The sequence below is a fragment of the Hevea brasiliensis genome, chromosome 16 (assembly GCF_030052815.1).
Source record: "Hevea brasiliensis isolate MT/VB/25A 57/8 chromosome 16, ASM3005281v1, whole genome shotgun sequence".
Taxonomy (NCBI): domain Eukaryota; kingdom Viridiplantae; phylum Streptophyta; class Magnoliopsida; order Malpighiales; family Euphorbiaceae; genus Hevea; species Hevea brasiliensis.
Window position 1 is genome coordinate 9,353,625 of NC_079508.1, and position 25,243 is coordinate 9,378,867.

Consider the following 25,243-nt stretch of genomic DNA (forward strand, 5'->3'; position numbering starts at 1 on the left):
GGGTCCTATTTTTCCACTATAAAGTGATATGAACATTCAAATAAATATGCAATAATGTGTAATTGCCCATAGTATACCTAGACTTATTTATTTTAGTTTGGATCGATTGGTATACCAATTAGGGACTACAGATAGCAGTACTGCCTATCGAGAAAATCATGACTGACAATATATGTCTAGTATAATTGTTCTACAGGCTATATACCTACTTACTGGCTATTGTGCCTAACTTTATTTCTAGCTTTACAAGCCTGACAGCTGGCCTCGTGCTTAACAGTTGGCCTCATGCCTGACAGATGTATACAGGGTAGACATATGGCTGTCTAACCCGTATACTCCCATGTATCCAGCTTTTATAATCTGTTATAGGTTTCTTGGGCACTAATAATAATAATTAATTAAGACTGAATATACAATAAGTAAACAGAAAAGATCTCGATAATTTAAATTATTTCCAAAGTGAAATGAAAATGTAAAATGCCTAGAAATTAGGAAATTTGCCATATACAGAATTATTATTTAAATTTTTTAGTTATTATTATTATAAATTATGCACCACTAAGCATTATGCTTAGCCCGTTGGTTTTCCATCGCGTAGGCACTAGAGATCGTGAGTCGCCACAAAGAATCGCCACAGAGTGTTTGGACAGAGCTTGACTGATCCGCCACGCCCGCAGTCACCTCATCGCCTTTGTATTTTGGTAGGGGCCATGTATAGACTAGTATTTTAGTTCATTATGTCTAATCATGATGTAATTACTAGTTTATGATGTATTTCATTTTGGACTTGTAATTAAACTTTGAGATTGTAATGAAAACTTGTAATTTATTATCTATGAATTTCTATATGAATGCAATAGATGATACTTCATTTTGAGATCTCAAAAATAATTGTGAATGATATGATAAAGGAGAATATGATATGGAAATGTGTGAAAAGAATATGAACATGTTAACAGGTGATTAGAGGAAACCGCCAGATGCTAATAAAACAGAAGAGGCTCTGTCCAGGTCTCCACAGAAATAAGTTATAAAAAAAAAAATTTCTACACATGGATTACATGCTTTTAAATGATATTAAAAGTTACAATGGACATGATAAGACAAGATAGGGTGCTTCGACATTGAATGTGGCACTTCTTTCTCGGCTATACAGTAGACGGGTGAGGGGCGTCACAATAGTTACCATTCATATTAGGTGGTTGATAGCTTACAAGAGGTAAGTAACCTAACCTTAATAAAATGGAAACCATTTAAAGGTAATTTATGATCATCCTCATGTATCATGTTATATTTATTTAGGATGTATGCATATGGAACACGAAGATGTTGCATAATTACATAATTTGTTGTTGGCACATTGATAGATGTTAGATGACCCATTGACTCCTCCATGTTTATGACTATGTTACATTATTTATGCTATGGATCCATAAGTAAATCCAATGGAGAGATCTTTATGATGCCCCGCCAGGGGAGATCTATAAATTGCCTAGGGTGCATGACACATGTCATGTTTTAAGTAAAAGTTTAGGGAGTTGCTGGTGACAAGTCCTTCCTACGTGAAATGTTTGTGATGTAAAAACCTATGTGAATAATGCATTACATATGTTTGAATAAATGATATAATTAATATTGGTTAGTTTACTCACTAAGCTTGTGTAAGCTTATCCCATCGCTTAACCCCCAGATGTAGGCTTATAGGACTAGAAGAGTTCTCGAAAGAGAGAGTATTAGAAGTAGATTTAGCCTTTTTGTTTATGCATGATGTATGGGTAGATGGACATGTAAATATGAATGGGTAGTACTGTGTTGGTAATTAAAGAAAATTTGAGTTATGTAATATAATAAAGTATGATGATATATGTGTTGTGTTAACCCTTTTGGGAGCATACATATTAAACCATTGCGTTTTAGAGCTTATGTATGTTAAGGTTCAAATTATGAACCATTTTCATGTTACGAGTGTATGAAAAGACAAAAGTTTAATAGTTTGGAATATGCTTAGGTGGTGAGATATAGGGGTATGTGTATGTTTTATAGGTTTTAAGCTTGCTACGAGTTTCGACAGCCTTAAGCTAACCCGATCCTTAGAGCCAGTAATGACCCCTAGTTTGGATCATTACAAAATTAGTATAATAGCTCTAGGTTAGATGAGTGGTCCTAGATACTGGTAAAAGTATAGAATAGAGTTGAAAGGAAGTACATTGACTAGCATAATTAGGGAAATACATGTCTTTAGCATTGAGTCCCTATATGATTGCATGTTGTATGTTATATATATGTTATGATTGATGACATGCTGTTTGTTCTTGTGATTCCACATGAACTTTTTATGTGCTCTACACTTCTTGTTTACTTTTAGAAATGCAAGGTTTAAGATAGTTCTTTAGGTTGATAGGTGTTCCATTTGAGAATGGGCATATTAAAGCACTACTCGCTAACCCTATTGTCAAGGAGAGAACAAATAGGAGTGGAAGGGGTGAAACTTCAAGAGGTCCTAATAGGTCTTTTAAAGTTAGTAGGGAGGCTATACATGCACCCAGAATGTCTATAGATGCACAAAGGAGTTCTTATGGCTTCTCCTAACAGCATGAGAATCCTAAGCCTTTAGGTATGGGCAAAATGAAAGAAAATAATTTTGAGGGAGAAGATGAGTCAAAGTTTGTATCTCTTTCATAGCCAAGATTAGAGTATGGGTTTGGGTATCAATGCCCTCAATAGGGAAGCTTCGAAAACCCTGGGTGTAGGGCTATCCCCAATATCTTCCTTTTATGCCCTACTCATCTTACTTCCCATCATACAACCCATATCCCATGTACCCTCCACAACAGTACCCCTAAAGGTCTTCAATCATCATGAAAACTCAAAATCCCAATGAGGGAGTTACAAGAGAGCAAGTACCATCACCACCCCCTGTAGCTCCTATAGTTCCTGCATAGGAGACTAGGACAAGTAGTTGAGGTATGGCAAAGATGATAGACTAGTTAAAGCTAGATGCTTCTAAGTACAAGGTGAAAGATAAATGCACCTAAGGGTGCAAAGTTTAGCAAATTAAAATTTTTTCAATACCTAGGGTTTCATGCTTCATGCAAACTAATTAAGCTATTGAAAAATACACAATTTGTTCATAACAAATCATGTTTCAATTGCTATTATGCCTAATTGCCATTAGGAACCAAAAAACCTAAATTTATCAAGTTAGGGTTTAGGGAAAAATTACCCCAAAAGGCACAAAATCAACACAACACCTAATCTGGGGAGTGAAAACCACCAAGTGTTGGCCCTCTGTCTTGTCCACACAAGCACCTTGATCAAAGCAACTTGAATAAATCGAAACCCCTTCTTGGATCTCCCTTTGATTCTGCCAAACTTGGAAGAAAGCGAAGGGAAATTTTTCTTTGGTTCAAGTGAATGGAATTGATGAGAAACACTTTCTTAAGGTTTGATTCAAGAGTAACAACACTTGATTCTCTTGAATTTCAAGCTATGAAGCAAGAAACAATTTTGTTTATGGTGGAGAGTGTTGGATAGCAAGAAGAAGATGAAAAGAAGACAACTTTTGTTTCTTTTTATCTTATCTTTTATATATTAAATTTCTTTAATTAAAATTAATTAACAAGCGCCAATTTCTCATTCAACTCTTAAATGAGTTTTCTAAACATAATTAGTACACTTGTTAGAATTTAAACTTAATCAAGAAATTAAATTTTAATTAATTAGTATTCATGATAATAATTAATTTTCCCTCCATATTTGACCAAGTCAACATAGTCAAAGTAGTCAAAATTTGACCAAGTCAACATAGTCAAAGTTTGACCAAAATTAATTTCTCAAATTAATCAAAATTAATTTTCTTCCTTATGTTTGATTATTCAAGTTTATGTTTAAACACTTTAAATATTAACTTGAATACTTCTATAAATAAATTTAGTTTTAAGTCATGCTAGGGACTTTATAATTTAATTGCAAACTAAATTTATTAATTCAATTAATTAATTAAACCATTTGATTAATTAATCAAATTAATTTTGCTTTGATCAGAATGCTTTTATGTGTGTGACTTATTAGGTTTATTACTAATTAGCAATGAGAATAATATTAACTTGTTAGTATTATTGAAACCATTCCAAACTTAAAATGAAATTCTCTTTTCATTTCTCATAAATCATGGTTGACATCTAGTATAATGTACTGATACATGCCGAGTGCACCAATTAAATATAACCCTACTATCTAAATACACAAAACTTGTAGTAGATGGAAAGCAAGGTGTCGATCCCATAGAGAATGTTGATTTAGATCAATTAAAAATTAAAATATGCAACTAAACTAATAAAGCAAGTAAAATAAGGGGGATTTATAAAAGAATTTTGAAATAAAAAATAAAGTAGATACCATACTAAATCTAATCTAAATTTAATGCAAGTAATGAAAATAAGATGAAAACTATATGCTGAAACAACCTGGCAAGAGAATGCATTAACTATGAATCATGAACTAATCATTGATTGATAAATTTCATCACATGAACAATTCGGCCAAGGATGAATTCCTTGTATTTTTCTTTTATTAATTGATTCAAAAAGCTTTTGCAATCAATATCTTATCTTAAATTGATTTTAAAGTCAAGCGCATGATAAAACCAATTCCAATAGCATTAACTTCCAAAGATTAACCAAATCAAAACTAAGAATCATGAAGCCATTAATTCTCAATCTTTTTCTTTATCTTTTGTGCTCTTAATGTTAAATTAATAGGTGACAATTACATATCACAAATCAACTAACAGCAATTGAATTCCATACATAACCATTTAGGTGATCAAGCTAAATAACTATGCATAAAATCAATACTTCAATATTTAAGATAAAGAATATTCATATGGATAAAAACCGAACTTTATTAACTAAAAAAAAAAATAAAAACTAAATCTCATAAGTTCATGTTCATAGTTTAGCAATTCTCTTACTAGATTAACAAACTACTCACTCATGCTAGCAAACAAACAAAAAACACAAATTAAAGAATTCATAAACAAGGAAAACAAGCTCCCTTTATTAATAACAAACTTGAAAATCCAATATGAGTCCACCAAGCAAGGTTCAGCCAAGGTTAGAATGAAAAACTCCAATTCTTCCTTGAATCTCCACCAAAGCCGAATGGATGTTGTCCTCCAAGTAAAAGCAATTCTTCAATTTTATAACACAAAACATGTGTAAGGATGAATGATGAATGAAAGCCTCCAAGTGATCTTAAATTGCCTAGGAATTAAAGCTAATTTCCTAGGTAATTCTTGATATGACTTTTGACCAAGAGTATGATAAGAGGGGAATGCCGATTTCTGAAGTATCCCCCCTTTAAATAGTGTAGGTTGCATGAGATGAGTCAAAAACCACTTAGGACTTAGAATTCTCTTTTTGGCTGGATTGTACATGTTTTGCATAAGAAGATTAAATCTAATTAGTGAATGCATATTTATCTTGCATGTGATTGGTTGAAATGATGCCATATAGATGTGGAAGTCAAAATCCAACCCCAAGTGGGAGTTCTAATGTTGGCCGAATTTCATATGCTAATGTAAACATGGTTTGACCTTTGATGACATGGTAAATTCTGGTTGGTTGGAACGCCACATGTTCTTCCCTTATTTTTCTCTTGATGTCATCATGCTATCCACAATGTATCCTACATAAGAAAGAAGTCCAACATAAATAGAAGTAGGATAGAAATTAGGAATTCTGAAGCATCAAGGAAATCAAACTTGACTATGAATCTTCCTGTAACACCTCGAACCTCTGAGCTATAAATAGTACCATTTTTAGTCTGTGACTAGTACTATTCAAAGACACCTTGATAACCAAAAATAAAAGAAAAATTAATTGAGATAGACACAATAAAAATTCAAGTGAACCAAAAACCTAAGGACTCATCGGGGATTATGAAAAAGAGGGATTAAAACCGATGAAGAGCATTTTGGTCAATTCACATCAAGAGTTGACTTTTGACCAAAATTTCAATTAAATTAAATGAAATTAATGAATTGAATTATGGAATAATTTTTTTTAGGAAAAGAATTCAAGTATAAAATGAAAAGAAAATAAAAGAAATGAAAACCTAGAATTTTAATTCCATTTTGACCTAATTAAAATTTTAGGATCAATGGGCTTTGGACAACTCAATTAAATAAATTAAATAAATCAAAAATTGGGATAAATATAAAAAGAAACTAAAAACCCTCTTCCTTTTCCCATTATGCCTCCCCCACTCCCTCTTCCTATCTCTTTCTTTCTTCTTCTTCTTTCTTCTTCCACCATTAACATCCCTTCTCAAAACTTAATCCCCCACATTCCATCCATGGGATTTCCATCTAATTAGTAGAGAACATCAAGTAATCTTAGATTGAGGGATTGAAGCAAGAAGAACAAGAGTTTTGGGAAGAAAATTTGAAGATTGGAAAACTCTCCATAAGAGGTAAATTTCTTTTCTTTCTGCAATCCCTTGTTTAAAAATAGACTTTGATGTGCTTGTGACTAGTCCATTAGGCCAGGAGGTTAGGGTAAACAAATTGTATAAGGATTGTCCTTTAGTAATCCAAGGACATAAATTCCTACCGAATTTAATTGAAATGCCCTTTTGAGATTATGATATCATCTTAGGCATGGATTGTTAGCCAGGCATCATGCTAAGATTGACTGTAGGCTGAAGATAATCACTTTTGGTCTTCCCGAGTATGCAGATGTAGTAATACACGAGGAGAGGCAGTTATTGCCATCAACATCATTTCAGCTGCACTTGCTAGAAAGATGATTAGAAAGGGGTGTGAAGCATATTTGGCTCATGTGATAGACACCCAAGTAGGGAGCCCAGAATTAAGGGATATTCCTACTGTATGTGATTTTCCAGATGTCTTTCTAAAAGAATTGCTAGGATTGCTTCCAGAGAGAGAGGTGCAGTTTGACATTGAGATTATGCCTGGTGTGGAACCAATTTCCATCACTCCTTATAGAATGGCACCTACTGAGTTGAAAGAGTTGAAAGAGTTGAAAGAGTTGAAATTGCAATTGTAGGAATTGCTAGATAAGGATTTCATCTGCCCTAGTGTGTTACCTTGGGGAGCACTAGTATTGTTTGTGAAGAAGAAGGATGGTACTCTCCGTCTATGTATAGATTACAGATAGTTGAATAAGATGACCATAAAGAACAGATATCCTCTGCCACAGATTGATGATCTATTTGATTAGCTGAAGGGTGCAACTATATTCTCTAAGATTGATTTGAGATTGGGATACTACCAGTTGAGGGTGCAGGAGTAGAGTATTCCTAAAACTGCCTTTGGGACTCAATATGGCCACTATGAGTTCTTGGTGATGCCATTCGGGTTGATTAATGCTCCAGCTGCTTTTATGGGCCTGATGAACACTATCTTCAAGCCATATTTGGATCAGTTTGTTGTGGCGTTCATTGATGATATTTTTGGTGTACTCAAAGAATGTAGAGGAACATGACAAGCATTTGAGGATAGTATTGCAGACTTTGAGGGAGAAACAGTTATATGCCAAACAATCGAAATGTGAGTTTTGGCCGAAGGAGATTACATTTTTGGGGCATATTGTATCTTTAGAGGGTATCAAGGTGGATCCCAGCAAAGTGGAAGCTATTCTTAATTAGAAGCCGCCCAGAAGTGTCACTGAAGTTCAGAGTTTCCTTGGTTTAGCTGGGCATTACTGAAGGTTTATGAAGGAATTCTCCATGCTAGCACCTCCACTAACTAAGCTACTTAGGAAGGATGTGAAATTTCAGTGGACTGATCGATGTCAGAAGAGTTTTGATGAGTTGAAGAGGTGTTTAACTGAAACTCCAGTCTTAACTTTGGCCACCTTGGGTAAAGAGCACACCATATACAGTGATGCTTCTCATAATGGATTGGGCTGTGTGTTGATGCAAGATAGAAATGTCATTGCCTATGCTTTTTGCCAGCTTAAACCATATGAGAGGAATTATCCTACGCGCGACTTGGAGCTAGCAGCCATTGTCTTTGCCTTGAAGGTATGGAGACATTACTTATATGGGGAGAGATATTATATATACATAGATCATAAAAGTTTGAAGTACTTGGGCACACAGAAGGAGTTAAATTTAAGTCCGATGAGATGGTTAGAACTGATAAAAGATTATGATTGCTTGGTAGACTATCATCCTAGAAAAGCTAATGTTGTAGCTGATGCTTTAAGTCACAAGACTATAATTGGTTTAAGAGTTTCTCCATTATCCATGGTACATGAGTTAAGGGCATTGCATGCTAACCTGGAGATTGATGAAGATGGGCAGATGGTAGCTACTTGGCAAGTGAAGCCAATGATGACAGAACAAATTAAGGCAGCTGCATAGAATGATGATAAGTACGTGAAGTTGATGGAAGAGGCTCTACGGCAAGAAACCAGAGTTGTCAGTAAATGATAAGGGCTTGTTGTTATATCAGGGCAGAATGCGCATTCCTGATAATTTTGAACCGAGGTAGACCATTTTAAAGGAAGCACATGATTCACCTTTTGTGATGCACCCTCATAGAACCAAAATGTACAGATCCATGAAAATGCACTATTAGTGGAGGGGAATGAAGAAGGACATTGTGGAATATGTTGCCAAATGCCTAACTTGTCAGCAAGTGAAGGCAGAACACTAAGTGCCAGCAGGGTTGCTACAACCATTGCCAATTCCCGAGTGGAAATGGGAGAGAATCACTATGGATTTCGTGATAGGACTTCCATGTACACAGAAGAATCATGATGCAGTTTGGGTTATTGTTGATAGATTGACCAAGTCTGCACACTTTCTGCCAGTAAGGATGGATTACAGCCTAGAAAGATTGGCTAAATTGTACATTGATGAAGTGATAAGGTTACATGGAGTGCCAGTGTCTAATGTATCAGATAGAGATCCAATGTTCACTTCTAGATTTTGGGGTAGTCTCCAAAAAGCCCTAGAAACTAGATTGAACTTCAGCGCAGCATTCCATCAACAGATAGATGGTCAGTCTGAAAGGATCATTCAAATTTTGGAGGACATGCTTTGGGCTTGTGTGAGTGAGTTTGAAGGAAGTTGGGATACACACTTGCCTTTGATTGAATTTGCCTATAACAACAGTTATCAATCAAGCATTGGGATGCCTCCATATGAAGCACTTTATGGCAGAAAGTATAGAACGCCCTTGTGTTGGAATGAAGTGGGTGAGAGGAGGTTGATTGGTCCCAAACTTATGCAATAGACGAAAGAAAATATTAAGCTCATTAAGGACAGACTCAAGGCTGCATCGGATAAACAGAAGTCCTACATTGATTTGAAGGGAAGAGATATTTAGTATAGTGTAGGTGACAAAGTATTCCTTAAAGTTTCTCCTTGGAAGAAGATCATGAGGTTTGGTAGAAAGGAAAAACTGAGTCCTTGCTTCATCGGGCCATATGAGGTTCTGGAAAGTGTGAGTCCATTGGCATATAGGTTGGCATTGCCTCCAGAGTTGGAGAAGATTCATAATGTCTTTCATGTATCCATGCTAAGGAGGTATAGATCAGACCCATCTAACATTTTACTAGTAGAGGAGATTGAGGTGAATCTAGACTTGACATATGATGAAGAGCCCATAAGGATCTTGGCACACAAGGTGAAACAGCTAAGGAACAAGCAGATACCACTGGTCAAAGTGCTGTGGAACCATCATTCAAGCAAGGAGGCTACATGGGAACGTGACGAGAATATGAGGAGACAACACCCACAGCTATTCGGAGACTGAGACTAGGTAAATTTTGAGGACGAAATTTTATTTTTAAAGAGGGGAGAATTGTAACACCCCGAACCTCTGAGCTATGAATAGTACCATTTTTGGTCTATGACTAGTACTATTCAAAGACACCTTGAGGACTAAAAATAAAAGAAAAATTAATTGAGATAGACACAATAAAAATTCAAGTGAACGAAAAACCTAAGGACTCATCGAGGATTATGAAAAAGAGGGATTAAAACCAATGAAGGGCATTTTGGTCAATTCATATCAAGAGTTGACTTTTGACCAAAATGTCAATTAAATTAAATGAAATTAATGAATTGAATTTTGGAATACTTTTTTTTTAGGAAAAGAATTCAAGTATAAATTGAAAAGAAAATAAAAGAAATGAAAACCTAGAATTTTAATTCTATTTTGACCTAATTAAAATTTTAGGACCAAAAGAAACTAAAAACCCTTTTCCTTTTCCCATTGTGCTGCCCCCACTCCCTCTTCCTATCTCTTTCTTTCTTCTTCTTCTTCCTTCTTCCACCATTAACATCCCTTCTCAAAACTTAATCCCCCACATTCCATCCTTGGGATTTCCATCTAATTAGTAGAGAACATCAAGTAATCTTAGATTGAGGGATTAAAGCAAGAAGAATAAGAGATTTGGGAAGAGAATAAGAAGATTAGAAAACTCTCCATAAGAGGTAAGTTTCTTTTCTTGCTCAATTAGTTAGACAAACTTTAAATCAAGTTAGATTTTGATAAAAATTACATGAGAAAGCATGAGAATCATGCATGTATGAAGAGGTGTGATTTTGGCCAATTTGGAGAAAACTTAGGGTTTGATGTGTTTTAGTTAAATTGATGATGAATTCAAGTTTAATTGAAGTGGTATGCATGTTTAGGGTAGTAGAATTACATGAGAATTGCATAAAATGGAAAAAATTGAAAACTAGGGTTTATGTAGAATTAGGGCTTTTATAGTATGTTATACAATTGAGGGTTATAAGACCTACTTATGGTCATTTGACATATTTTAGTTGAGAATTTATGTTGAATTGATGAAGTGTACATGATCAGTGAAATAAATGTTATGGAACTGCATGAATTGTGAAGTTGGGAATTTGGGGGTTTGAGGAAAATTTGGGGATTTTTGTGCTATGAAGTTTTATGAATGTATTAATGTTTAATTATGGTCATTTGGGCTGAATTAAATGTGAGTTGATGTTGGTTTGTGGAAGTAATTAGGGAGGTGACAATTGAACCTTAGGGTAGAAAATTCTGAACCTGAGTCCAGCATGTTTAGACAGCCATAAGTTGAGCTACACAACTCCAATTGGTGTGAAACCAATTAGAAATGAAACTTAAGACATAGGGCTAAAATTTTCATGAAGATATCCTGCCTTAAAAATGAGCATAAGCTACCCTAAATGAGCCTTGAATCTGGAGGTGGAATTCTAGAATCTACAGTGGTGACCATGTGAACAGTAAAGTTTGCATTATCATAACTCTCTCTAAAAAATTCCAAATTAGGTGATTCTTAACTGCTGGAAACCTTAAACATAGAAGAACATTTCATATGAAGAACTCAAGGCTAAATTATGAACTTAACTAAATTAAATTGCTGAGCGAAGTTAAATCAATGAATTTGCCAGAACCTAAATCTACAAAATTTGGACCATGTGAACAGTAAACTTTGCATTATCATAAATCTCTCTAGAAAACTCCAATTTAGGTGATTCTTGAACTGATGGAAACCTAAGACATAGTAAAATATTTCATATGAAGAACTTAAGGCCAAATTATGGACTTAACTCAATCAAATCGTTGGGCAAAGTTAAGTTACCAAATCTGCCAGAATCTGCCTACTGAACAGTAACTATTGGTTTGGTCATAACTTGAGCTACACAACTCTAATATAGGTGATTCAAAGGAAAATAAATTTAAGACCTAGAGGAACAATTTTTATGAAGAACACTTCACCAAATTATGATTGAAACTAGGTAAAAAATTGGGTTCAAAGATTTGGACACCAAGCTATCCAAAGTTTCAAACTCTTTAAAATTTGCAAAGCTAACTTGGGATGCATTAGACATTCATGTAATAAGTACTTAGTAGCAATTGAGATGAGTATTGAGGTATTCTATTTGTATGTTTTTAGTAGAAAAAGAAGTTAGGACAGACAAGGAGAAGTTAGTAACAAGGAAGGAGAATTATTGAAGGTTTGTGCACAACTAACATTTTTCTTTGTTTTAACCTTGTAAATTAATTTAAATGAGTTTATTTAAATGAGTTTGATTTGAATGAGTTTATTTTGAATGAGATATGGTTTTTCTCTTGCACTTGAGAAATTTGAGTGTTGCCACCTCTATATGGGTTTTATGATAATTTGAATGTGTTTATTAGTTTGTAAATGTGATTGTTGATTGAGAAACTTTTGAATTTTATTTTGAAACCACAGTTAGAATGACAGTCCCTTCGGAACTCCCTAGTAGTAACGACTATTTGGAGTTTGATATTTGATTATGATTATGTCTTCCATTAATAACGGTTAGTGGGGTGAGACTATATCAGTACTCATTAGCTAGCTAGCCCTTCCCTCTTTAATAACAGTTAGTGAGGTTGAGATTTCTTTGTCGTGGTGTACAACATGGCATTGATCGTGAAATTTCATGTCATGGTCTAAACTGTGTGTTAATTATAATACCCCTATTTGCATAGCCTGGTATATTTTACTGTTCTGGTGATCGGTGTCAGTCTGGACAATTAAGAGAAGTAGAACCACATCAAGACAACTAGATAAGCCCTGAAAACAAATAATTAGTAATTATCAAATAATTAAGTATAAATAAGAAAAACAGAACACAAGAAGTTAAATGAGCCGAGAGTTACAATGATGGGTGACCTTCTCAGGAAGGACTGCGAGGTCTATTTAAACTCAAATTTCGAACCATAAAATGTGATGCCGCGGTCCTTAGGACTATTGCGAACACAGTGGAAAAGAGAAAATCACAAAAAAGAATTGTTAAGCAGGTCAAATAATTAGGTCAGAGATCCGAAAGAAATATTGAATTATTTACAAACCGGATTGAACCGGCGAGGGGAAATTTGGTCAATTTACCCCTAGAGCTGACTCCTAACCTAACTGTCTAATAAAATCAGAGAAAAGAAAATTTCGGGATCAAGAATTAAATTAAAGAACTAAAGAAAAATAAATTAAAAAAAAAAAGAAAAAGAAAAAGTTGATAAAGTTTATTACATCATGCATGACATCATTCATGATGCAATAAACCTAATAATTAAACAAATTAAAAATTATAGGATCATTGTGTATTAATTAATAATTAAAAACACATAAAATAACAAAATAAAAGAAACTAAATTTTGGTCTTCTTCTCCATATTTGCCGTCCCTTTCTCTCTCATCTCCCTCATTTCTTTCATCTTCCTCCATCTAAGCTCATTTAAAAGCTTCTTAAACCCCAAAATTTAGCCATAAAATTTATAAATTTCTTAGCTAAAACTTGTAATTGAGTCTTGTTAAGAACATTGAAGAGAGAAAATTTGAAGAAAACTTGAAGAATCAAGAAGTTAGAAAGCTCCATTTGAGGTAAGCTCTCTTTCTTAACTTTAATTGAATTATAAGTATAGAATTAAGATTAAAGTAGTTAGAATTACATGAAAGCATGAAAAATCATGCCTATCTAGAACCCTATAAAATTCGGCTAGCAGTAGGTTAGGGTTTGAGAATAAATGATTTTGATGCAAATGAAGAAGCAATTAAGTGCAAATGAGTGTGTAGGTATTAATTATGCATTTAGATTTTATCAAATAAGCTAAGTATGAAAATTAGGGTTTAGCACCTAGGGTTTTGGGAGGAAAAATGTCAGAATTAGCCAAATGATGTGTTTGACCTTACCTAAGTTGAAAAATAGTCATGTATGACCAATTGTGATGTGTAGAAAGTGTTAGAACCAAATTGAAATTCGGATTGGATATGGTCATTCTGCAGGCAGCATGACCAAAGTCCCTTTCAGGGACCAAAACTAAAACTTTACCAACCCAATTGGTGTGATAATAATTGGAAATGAAATTAGACATAAAATGGCACATTTTTCATTCAGGAATCTTGCCCAGAAAGTGACTATAACTTAGTGAACAAATTGGCCAAATCCGGATTAGGCAAACTGACCTGTACAAAAATGACTAAATAAACAGTGTTTGTTCATTTGGCCATAACTTGGGTAAGGCAGGTCCAAATAACCTGAAATTTTACCAGTAGAAAGCTGAGACATAGCCCTACAACTTTTATGAAGAACACAAGTCCAAATTATGCTCTTAACCAAGTCATTTAGCCACCCAAATTTAGTGACCTAAAGCTGCCAGAACCAAGTTGGTGCCTAGAAAATCTGGTTTAGACCAATCTGGTCATCCATGTTCAAATGGCTATAACTTGAGCTACAAAACTCCAAATGGAGTGATTCAAAAAGGGAATAAAGTTAGGACAATAAGAAACAACTTCTATGAAGAAAACTTAGCCAAATTCTAACAACAACATGACTAATGGAACAGTACAAAACAGGACACTAAAACTGAAAATTTGAAATTTATGCCTAAAAGATTTAAGATTTGAGAAAACAACCAAAACCAACAAATTAGGTAACTAAAATGTGGTATGTGGGTGAAATTAGAATTCCCATACCTATTAAGCATTAGAAAGTCAACAAATTTACTTGAATAGTATCGTGAATAGTAAACCCGAAATATAAATTTTAAAAAATGACAAGTTTCGCATATTAAAGCTAGGTATAAGTAGATTTGAATTCATTTTTGGACTTATGATAAATTGTGATACTAAAACACTATGAAATTTTGTGTTTCAGTTGAAAAGAATACCGAGAAAGAACCCGAGGCATCGAGTCAAGGCCAAAAGGCAACTCGTATAAGGTTTGTGCACAATATCAATATTCTTTAAAATTCATTTACAAAGTGCATGAAATGTGTATTATGCTTTTGACTTAAATTGTTGAAAGTTTGCTTATATATATTTGAAATGGCAATAAATGTTTAGTGAATTGCTAAGACAGTTTTGAAACCATAGTGTCATAACCATATATTTGAATACCTCACTAGCATGACTAGTGGGGGAAATCAGTTTTGAATTTTGATTCCTTCTCTGGCTGAAGTGTTGAGGTGTGTGCCAGTAGAAGAAGAAATTGAATGGATATCTTTATATTTGAGCTAGCTAGCCTTGTGATGTGACTTCTCATAAGCCTCTGGCTACTGAGATAATTATTGTTTCGAATGGCATGATATAACTGTGTGTTTTTATGAAATTTGTTGGAGACTTTTGAAATGAAATTATTTAGATTAAAAGATTATAAATCATGTTTTGTATTTATTGTTCATATTTAGTTCAGCTTTTGAATAAGTATAATTTAAATTCTACATAAAGGTTGTTTTAGTATGTTGTGCACCACTGAGTCAAAGTACTCAGCGATGGCTGTTGTTGCTGTCGCAGATATAGAGACTAGAGGAGCAGCAGAGTGAGCTGCTGAGGATTTTGGAGCCACATCCCTGAGTTCTATCGGGTATATTTTATACCCTGATTGTAATAATTATTTTGATGTATGTAAATATATGTACATGTAGAGCTGGTCATGAGCAGTTGTATAAAGTTTGTAATAATATTAGTTTGGATTTTTTTTCTAATGTAAATTCTGGATTGCTGAATGTAAATTGTTTTAATTTGAATGAAATTACTTAGTATTATTTTGGATGATATTGAATTGGAAATTATTAATTTGAATTTTGGAATTTGAGAAATGATGTTGAAATTTGTTGTGGTGGATGTTGAAGTTGTTGAGTTGATGAGATAAATCATTGGAAGTGTTTTTTTTCCAGGTATTTGAAGAACTGTTTTATCAAAATACAGACGGCACTCTGCCGAAATTTTTCGAAAATTTGCGGAAAAATAAAAAGAGACAAAAATTTTAACTAGTTTTCAAACTTTAATTAAATATTTTAATACCTATTAGAAAATGCTCACCACTTCTAAAAAAGTAAGAAAATGATTTTAAAATCCCTTGTAGGGTACTTAATTAGTTATCGGCAGGTGAAGTTCGGTAGTTCATTAGGTATTCTACGGGATCATGTTATGCTTTACAGAGAGGTAAAGTGTGACATGTTTTAGTGGTATCAGAGCAAATTTTTAAAGTATGTTTTAACTTGTGAATTTGTGTCTTTACCTTGCTAAGTACAACTGCTCAATGTCCTTATTTGTTACATACAGTGCATTACATCATAAATATGAACTAACGGAGGGAAATCTCTTTGTGTTAATTGTTCAGGAGATATCTTATTCCAGACTGATATGGAGGAAGGGGATCGCTCTGTTGAGCAATCTGTTGAAGCTCAGGCACAAGGGGAAGCCCCAGCTCTACAAAATGTCAGTAGGTCAGTGGTACCAGCCCCACAAATGCCGCAGTTTCCTGCACAGTTCGCACAACAGATAGCTGTAATGTTTCAACAAATGGCTGAGGGTATGCCTGTTCAAGCTCCACCCCAGACTACTGTGGTGAAATCCCAAGCTCCAGTCAGACAATATGATAAGTTATTGAAGTATGGGGCCACAGAATTTAATGGTACAGTAGACCCACTAGAGGCAGAGCAATGGCTGGAAAGAATGGACAGAGTATTCAAGAAATTGCACTGCCAAGAGAAGCTGAAATTTGAATATTCGGTATCTTTACTACAAGGGGATGCTTATGATTGGTGGAAGACCATCCCCCACAGCTTGGCTGAACCACCAGTACTGACCTGGGATGACTTCATCAGAGAGTTTAGACAGAAATACATCCCAGATGCATATGTGGATCAGAAACTATAAGAATTTCTGAGTTTGAAGCAAGGCAACAGAACAGTGGCAAAATATGAGAGCGAGTTCTTCTGCTTAAGCCACTATGTTGGGAGTCTCCTTTCTACCAGCAAGGAAAGGTGCAAGAGATTTGAGACTGGTTTGAAGCCCAGTTTGAGGATGCAAGTAGTGGAATTCAGACATAACAACTTCTCTGAGCTCATCTCTCAAGCACTTGAGCTAGAAAAGATTGAATTAGAAACGGCACCAGTAAAAGAGAAATCAGAGAAGGCTAAAAAATCAGAGAAAGATAAAGGGGAAAAATTAGAAGAGCAAAGTCCCAGTGGTACCTCTGGAAAGAAGAAGAAATTTAGGGGACCTAGCAGAGGTCGAGGTGGAAGGTTTAGAAGGGGCATATTCTCTGAACAGAGACCCCTTAGATCTAGTCAGCAGTCGACCGGGGGTTCATATCCTGCCTGCCCCTGTGAGACTTGTGGCAAGATTCATAGGGGAGAATGCTATTGGGCAACGGGAGCCTGCTTTAACTGTAGAGGCAAGGGCCATCTTGCTAAGGATTGCACTAGTGCCCCTAGATTCGGTCCAACTCCTACTACTGCAGAAGGATCTATTCAGAGTCCTGCTACTAGAGGTTCGCAACCAGTTGGCAGAGGAAGAGGCAGAGGTAGGGCAATACTTCTGGCAGTCAGGGTACTGTTAACTAGTTAGCACAAGGGAGTGCTTCAGCCAGAGTTTACACGATGAGACAGCGGCAAGAGGTTGAGACTTTCAATGTGGTAGCCGATACATTCTCTATCTTTGATCAAGATGTATTTGTACTGTTTGATCTGGGTTCAACCCACTCATATGTTAGTGCTAGCATAGTTAGTTCACTTGCTGTTCCGTGTGTCAAAATGGGTTTTGAAGTGCGAGTCACTAGTCCCTTAGGAGAAGAGGTTTGGGTCAACAGAATCTATAGAGACTATCCTTTGGTGATCCAAGGACATGTTTTTCTATCAGATTTGAATGAAATGCCCTTCAGAGATTACAATATCATCTTGGGCATGGATTGGTTAGCCAGGCATCACGCCATGATTGACTGTAGACTGAAGACAGTCACTTTTGGTCTCCCTCTGTATGGTGATGTGGTAATACATGGGGAGAGGCAATTACTGCCATCAAACATCATTTTGGCTGCACTAGCCAGAAGAATGATCAGAAAGGGGTGTAAAGCATACTTGGCACATGTGATAGACACCCAAGTGGGGAGTCCAACACTAAGGGACATTCCTACAGTATGTGACTTTCCGGATGTGTTTCCTGATGAATTGCTAGGATTACCTCTAGAAAGAGAGGTGCAGTTTGAAATTGATGCTATGCCTGGTGTGGACCAAATCTCCATAACACCATATAGAATGGCACCAGCAGAACTGAAAGAGTTGAAAGTGCAATTGCAAGAGCTGTTTGACAAGGGCTTTATCTGCCCTAGTGTGTCATCTTGGGGAGCACCAGTGTTGTTCGTAAAGAAGAAAGATGGCATTATCCGGTTATGCATTGACTATCGCCAGTTAAATAAGGTGACAATAAAGAACAGATACCTTTTGCCCCGCATTGATGACTTGTTTGATCAGTTGAGGGGTACAGCTGTGTTCTCCAAAATTAACTTGAGATCAGGTTATTACCAGTTAAAAGTACAAGAGCAGAGTATTCCTAAAACTGGCTTTAGAACCCGCTATGGCCATTATGAGTTCTTGGTCATGCCATTCAGGTTAACTAATGCTCCGACTGCTTTTATGGATCTGATGAACACTATTTTCAGACCATACCCCGACCAGTTTGTTGTGGTATTCATAGATGATATATTGGTCTATTCGAGGACTGCAGAAGAGCATGATAGACATCTACAGATTGTAGTGCAGACTTTGAGGGAGAAACAGCTATATGCCAAATAATGAATTATTTGCAAACCAGATCGAACCGGCGAAAGGAAATTTTGGTCAATTTACCCCTAGAATTGACTCCTGACCTAACTGTCCAATAAAATCAGAGAAAAAAAAATTTTGGGATCAAGAATTAAATTAAAGAACTAAAGAAAAATAAATTAAAAAAAAAAGAAAAAGAAAAAGGTGATAAAGTTTATTACATCATGCATGACATCATGCATGATGCAATAAAACTAATAATTAAACAAATAGAAAATTATAGGATAATTGTGTATTAATTAATAATTAAAAACACATAAAATAACAAAATAAAAGAAACTAAATTTTGGTCTTCTTCTCCATATTTGCCGTCTTTCCCTTTCTCTCTCATCTCTCTCATTTCTTTCGTCTTCCTCCATTGAAGCTCATTTAAAAGCTTCTTAAACCCCAAAATTTAGCCATAAAATTTATAAATTTCTTAGCTAAAACTTGTAATTGAGTCTTGTTAAGAACATTGAAAAAAGAAAATTTGAAGAAAACTTGAAGAATCAAGAAGTTTGAAAGCTCCATTTGACGTAAGCTCTCTTCCTTAACTTTAGTTGAATTATAAGTATAGAATTAAGATTAAAGTAGTTAGAATTAGATGAAAACATGAAAAATCATGTCTATTTAGAACCCTATTAAATTCGGCCAGCAGTAGGTTAGGGTTTGAGAATGAATGATTTTAATGCAAATGAAGAAGTAGTTAAGTGCAAATGAGTTTGTAGGTATTAATTATGCATTTAGATTTTATCAAATAAGCTAAGTATGAAAATTAGGGTTTGGCACCTAGGGTTTTGGGAGAAAAAATGTGAGAATTAGCCAAATGATGTGTTTAACCTTACCTAAGTTAAAAAATGGTCATGTATAACCAATTGTGATGTGTCGAAACTGTTAGAACCAAATTGAAATTCGGATTGGATATGGTCATTTTGCAGGCAGCATGACCAAGGTCCTTTTCAGGGACCAAAACTTAAAATTTACCAACACAATTGGTGTGAGGACAATTGAGAATGAAACTAGACATAAAATAGCACATTTTTCATTGAGGAATCATGCCCAGAAAGTGACTATAACTTAGTGAACAAATTGGCCAAATCCGGATTAGGCAAACTGGCCTGTACAAAAAAGACTAAATGAACAGTATTTGTTCATTTTGCAGTAACTTGGGCTAGGAAGGTCCAAATGACCTGAAATTTTACCAGTAGAAAGTTGAGACATAGCCCTACAACTTTTATGAAGAACATAAGTCCAAATTATTCTCTTAACCAAGTCATTTAGCCACCCAAATTTAGTGACCTAAAACTGCCAGAACCAAGTTGGTGCCCAAAAAATCTGGGTTAGACCAATTCGGTCAGCCATGTTCAAATGGCTATAACTTGAGCTACAAAACTCCAAATGGAGTGATTCAAAAAGGGAAATAAAGCTAGGACAATAAGGAACAACTTCTATGAAGAAAACTTAGCCAAATTCTCAGCAACATGACCAATGGAATAGTACAAAATAGGACACCAAAACTGAAAATTTGAAATTTGTGCCTAAAAGACTTAAGATTTGAGAAACAACCAAAACCAAAAAATTAGGTAACCAAAATGTGGTATGTGGGTGAAATTAGAATTTCCATACCTATTAAGCATTAGAAAGTCAACAAATTGACTTGAATAGTATAGTGAATAGTAAACCCGAAATACAAATTTTAAAGAACGACAAGTTTCGCATATTAAAGCTAGGTATAAGTAGATTTGAATTTATTTTTGGACTTATGATAAATTGTGATACTGAAACACTGTAAAATTGTGTGTTTCAGTTGAAAAGAATACCTAGAAAGAACCCGAGGCATCGAGTCAAGGCCAAGAGACGACTCATATAAGTTTTGTGCACAACATCAATATTCTTTAAAATTCATTTACAAAATGTGCATGAAATGTATATTATGCTTTTGACTTAAATTATTGAAAGTTTACTTGTATATATTTGAAATGGCAATAAATTTTTAGTACATTGCTAAGACAGTTTTGAAATCACAGTGTCATGACCATATATTTGAATACCTCACTAGCATGACAAGTGGGGGAAATCAATTTCAAATTTTGATTCCTTCTCTGGCTGAAGTGTTGAGGTGTGTGTCAGTAGAAGAAGAAATTGAATGGATATCTTTATATTTGAGCTAGCTAGCCTTGTGATGTGACTTCTCATAAGCCTCTGGCTAGTGAGATGATTATTGTTTCGAATGGCATGATATAACTGTGTGTTTTTATGAAATTTGTTTGAGACTTTCGAAATGAAATTGTTTGGATTAAAAGCTTATAAATCATGTTTTGTATTTATTGTTCATATTTAGTTCACTTTTTGAATAAGTATGATTTAAATTCTGCATAAAGGTTATTTTAGTATGTTGTGCACCACTAAGTCATAGTACTCAGCGATGGTTGTTATTGCTGTCGCAGATATAGAGACTAGAGGAGCAGCAGAATGAGCTGCTGAGAATCTTAGAGCCACATCCCTGAAGTTCTATCAGGTATATTTTATACCCTGATTGTAATAATTATTTTAATGTATATAAATGTATGTACATGTAGAACTGGTCATGAGCAGTTGTATAAAGCTTGTAATAATATTATTTTGGATTTTTTTTTCTAATGTAAATTCTGGATTGCTGAATGTAAATTGTTTTAATTTGAATGAAATTACTTAGTATTATTTTGGATGATATTGAATTGGAAATTATTGATTTGAATTTTGGAATTTGAGAAATGATGTTGAAATTTGTTGTGGTGGATGTTGAAGTTGTTGAGTTGATGAGATAAATCATTGGAAGTGTTTTTTTCAGGTATTTGAAGAACTATTTTATCAAAATACAGACGGCACTGCCAAAATTTTTCTAAAATTTGAGCAAAAATAGAAAGGGATAAAAATTTTAACTAGTTTTCAAACTCTAATTAAATGTTTTAATACCTATTAGAAAGTGCTCACCACTTTTAAAAAAGTAAGAAAATGATTCTAAAATCCCTTGTAGGGTACTTAATGAGTTATCGGTAGGTGAAGTTCGGTAGTTCATTAGATATTCTACGAGATCATGTTATGCCTTACAGAGGGGTAAGGTGTGACATGTTTTAGTGGTATCCTAGCAAATTTTTAAAGTATATTTTAACTTGTGAATTTGTGTCTTTTCTTTGCTAAGTACAATTGCTCAATGTCCTTATTTGTTACATACAGTGTATTACATCATAAATATGAACTAATGGAGAGAAATCTCCTTGTGTTAATTGTTCAGGAGATATCCTATTCTAGACTGATATGGAGGAGGGGGATCGCTCCATTGAGCAATCTGTTGAAGCTGAGGCACAAGGGGAAGCCCCAGCTCTACAAAATGTCTGTGGGTCAGTGGCACCAGTCCCACAAATGCCGCAGTTTCCTGCACAGTTTGCACAGCAGATGGCGACAATATTTTAAAAAATAGCTGGGGGCATGCCTGCTCTAGCTCCACCCCAGACTACTGTGGTGCAACCCCAATCTCCAGTCAGACAATATGATAAGTTATTGAAGTATGGGGCCACATAATTTAAGGGTACAGTAGACCCACTAGAGGCAGAGCAATGGCTGGAAAGAATGGACAGAGTATTCAAGAAATTGCACTGCCAATATGAGCTGAAATTTGAATATTCGGTATCTTTGCTATAAGGGGATGCTTATGATTGGTGGAAGACCATCCTCCATAGCTTGGCTGAACCACCAGTACTGACCTGGGATGACTTCATCAGAGAGTTTAGACAGAAATACATCCCAGATGCATATGTGGATCAGAAACTATAAGAATTTTTGAGTTTGAAGTAAGGCAACAGAACAATGGCAGAATATTAGAGGGAGTTCTCCCGCTTAAGCCATTATGCTGGGAGTCTCCTTTCTACTAGTAAGGAAAGGTGCAAGACATTTGAGACTGGTTTGAAGCCTAGTTTGAGGATGCAAGTAGTGAGATTCAGACACAATAACTTCTCTGAGCTCATCTCTCAGGCACTTAAGCTAGAAAGGATTGAAATAGAAACGACACCAGTAAAAGAGAAATTAGAGAAGGCTGAAAAATCAGAGAAAGATAAAGGGGAAAAATCAGTAGAGCAAAGTCCCAGTGGTGCCTCTGGAAAGAAGGAGAAATTTAGGGGACCTAGCTGAGGTCGAGGTGAAAGGTTTGGAAGTGGCATATTCTTTGGACAAAGACCCCCTAGATCTTGTCAGCAGTCGATCAGGGATTCATATCTAGCCCGCCCCTGTGAGACTTGTGGCAAGATTCATGAGGGAGAATGCTATTGGGCAACAAGAGCTTGTTTTAACTATGGAGGCAAGGGCCATCTTGCTAAGGACTACACTAGTGCCCCTAGATTTGGTCCAGCTCCTACTACTGCAGAAAGATCTATTTAGAGTCCTGCTACCAGAGGTTCACAACTAGTTGGCAGGGGAAAAGGAAGAGGTGGAGGCAATACTTCTGGCAGTCAGTGTACTGTTAGCTAGTCAGCACAAGGGAGTGCTTCGGCCAGAGTTTCCATGATGAGACAGCGGGAAGAGGTTGAGACTTCTGATGTGGTAGCCGGTACATTCTCTATCTCTGATCAAGATGTATTTGTACTATTTGATCCGGGCTCAATCCACTCATATGTTAGTGTTAGCATAGTCAGTTCACTTGCTGTTCCGTGTGTCAAAATGGGTTTTGAAGTGCTAGTAACTAGTCTGTTAGGACAAGAGGTTCGGGTCAACAAAATCTATAGAAACTATCCTTTGGTGATCCAAGGACATGTTTTTCTATCAGATTTGATTGAAATGCCCTTCAGAGATTACGATATCATCTTGGGCATGGATTGGTTAGCCAGGCATCATGCCATGATTGACTGTAGACTGAAGACAGTCACTTTTAGTCTTCCTCTGTACGGTGATGTGGTAATACATGGGGAGAGACAGTTACTGCCATCAAACATCATTTCGGCTGCACTAGCCAGAAGAATGATTAGAAAGGGGTGCGAAGCATACTTGGCACATGTGATAGACACCTAAGTGGGGATTCTAACACTAAGGGACATTCCTATAGTATGTGACTTTCAGGATGTGTTTCCTAATGAATTGCCAGGATTACCTCTAGAAAGAGAGGTGCAGTTTGAAATTGATGTTATGCCTGGTGTGGACCTAATCTCCATAACACCATATAGAATGGCACCAGCAGAACTAAAAGAGTTGAAAGTGCAGTTGCAAGAGCTGTTTGACAAGGGCTTTATCCGCCCTAGTGTGTCACCTTGGGGAGCGCTAGTGTTATTTGTAAAGAAAAAAGATGGCACTCTCCGGTTATGCATTGACTATCACCAGTTAAATAAGGAGACAATAAAGAACAGATACCCATTGCCCTGCATTGATGACTTGTTTGATTAGTTGAGGGGTGCAGCTGTGTTCTCCAAAATTGACCTGAGATCAGGTTATTACCAGTTGAAAGTACAAGAGCAGAGCATTCCTAAAACTGGCTTTAGAACCCGCTATGGCCATTATGAGTTCTTGGTCTTGCCATTCGGGTTAACTAATGCTCTGGCTGCTTTTATGGATCTGATGAACACTATCTTCAGACCATACCTCGACCAATTTGTTGTGGTATTCATAGATGATATATTGGTCTATTTGAGGAGTGCAGAAGAGCATGATAGATATCTGCGGATTGTACTGTAGACTTTGAGGGAGAAATAGCTATACGCCAAATTATCGAAGTGTGAATTTTGGCTGAAAGAAATATCTTTCTTGGGCACATAGTATCAATAGAGGGCATCAAGGTAGATCCAAGTAAGATAGAAGCTGTCCTTAATTGGAGGCCACCCAGAAATATCATAAAGATTCACAGTTTTTTGGGTTTAGCTGGATACTACCGTCGATTTATGAAGGGATTCTCCATGTTAGCATCTCCATTGACCAAGCTACTTCGAAAAGATGTGAAATTTCAGTGGACAGATAAATGCCAACAGAGTTTTGATGAATTGAAGAAATGTTTGACTGAGGCTCCAGTCCTGGCTTTACCTACTCCGAGTAAAGAATACACAGTTTACAGTGATGCTTCTCATAATGGGTTAGGTTGTGTACTGATGCAAGATCGAAATGTCATTGCCTATGTATCACGCTAGCTGAAACCGCATGAGAGGAGCTATTTGACACACGATTTGGAGCTTGCAGCTATTGTGTTCGCTCTTAAGATCTGGAGACACTATTTGTATTGAGAGAAGTGCTACATCTACACAGATCATAAGAGTTTGAAGTATCTAGGCACTCAGAAGGAGTTGAATTTGAGACAGAGGAGATGGTTGGAGTTGATAAAAGACTATGATTGTCTGATAGACTATCAGCCAGGGAAAGCTAATGTAGTGGCTAACGCCTTAAGTCGCAAGACTATGGCAAGTCTCAGAGTTTCTCCTTTGTCTATGGTACATGAGTTAAGATCATTACATGTTAGCTTAGAGATTAATGATGAGGGACAGACAGCAGTTGCATGGTATGTACAGCCAGTGTTGATTGATTAGATTAGAATGGCTGCTCAGAATGATCAGAAGTATTAGAAGCTGTTGGAAGAAGTCCAGTAGGGCAAGAAGCCAGAATTCTCGATAAGAGATGACGATTTACTGCTACACTAGGGCAGAATGTGTGT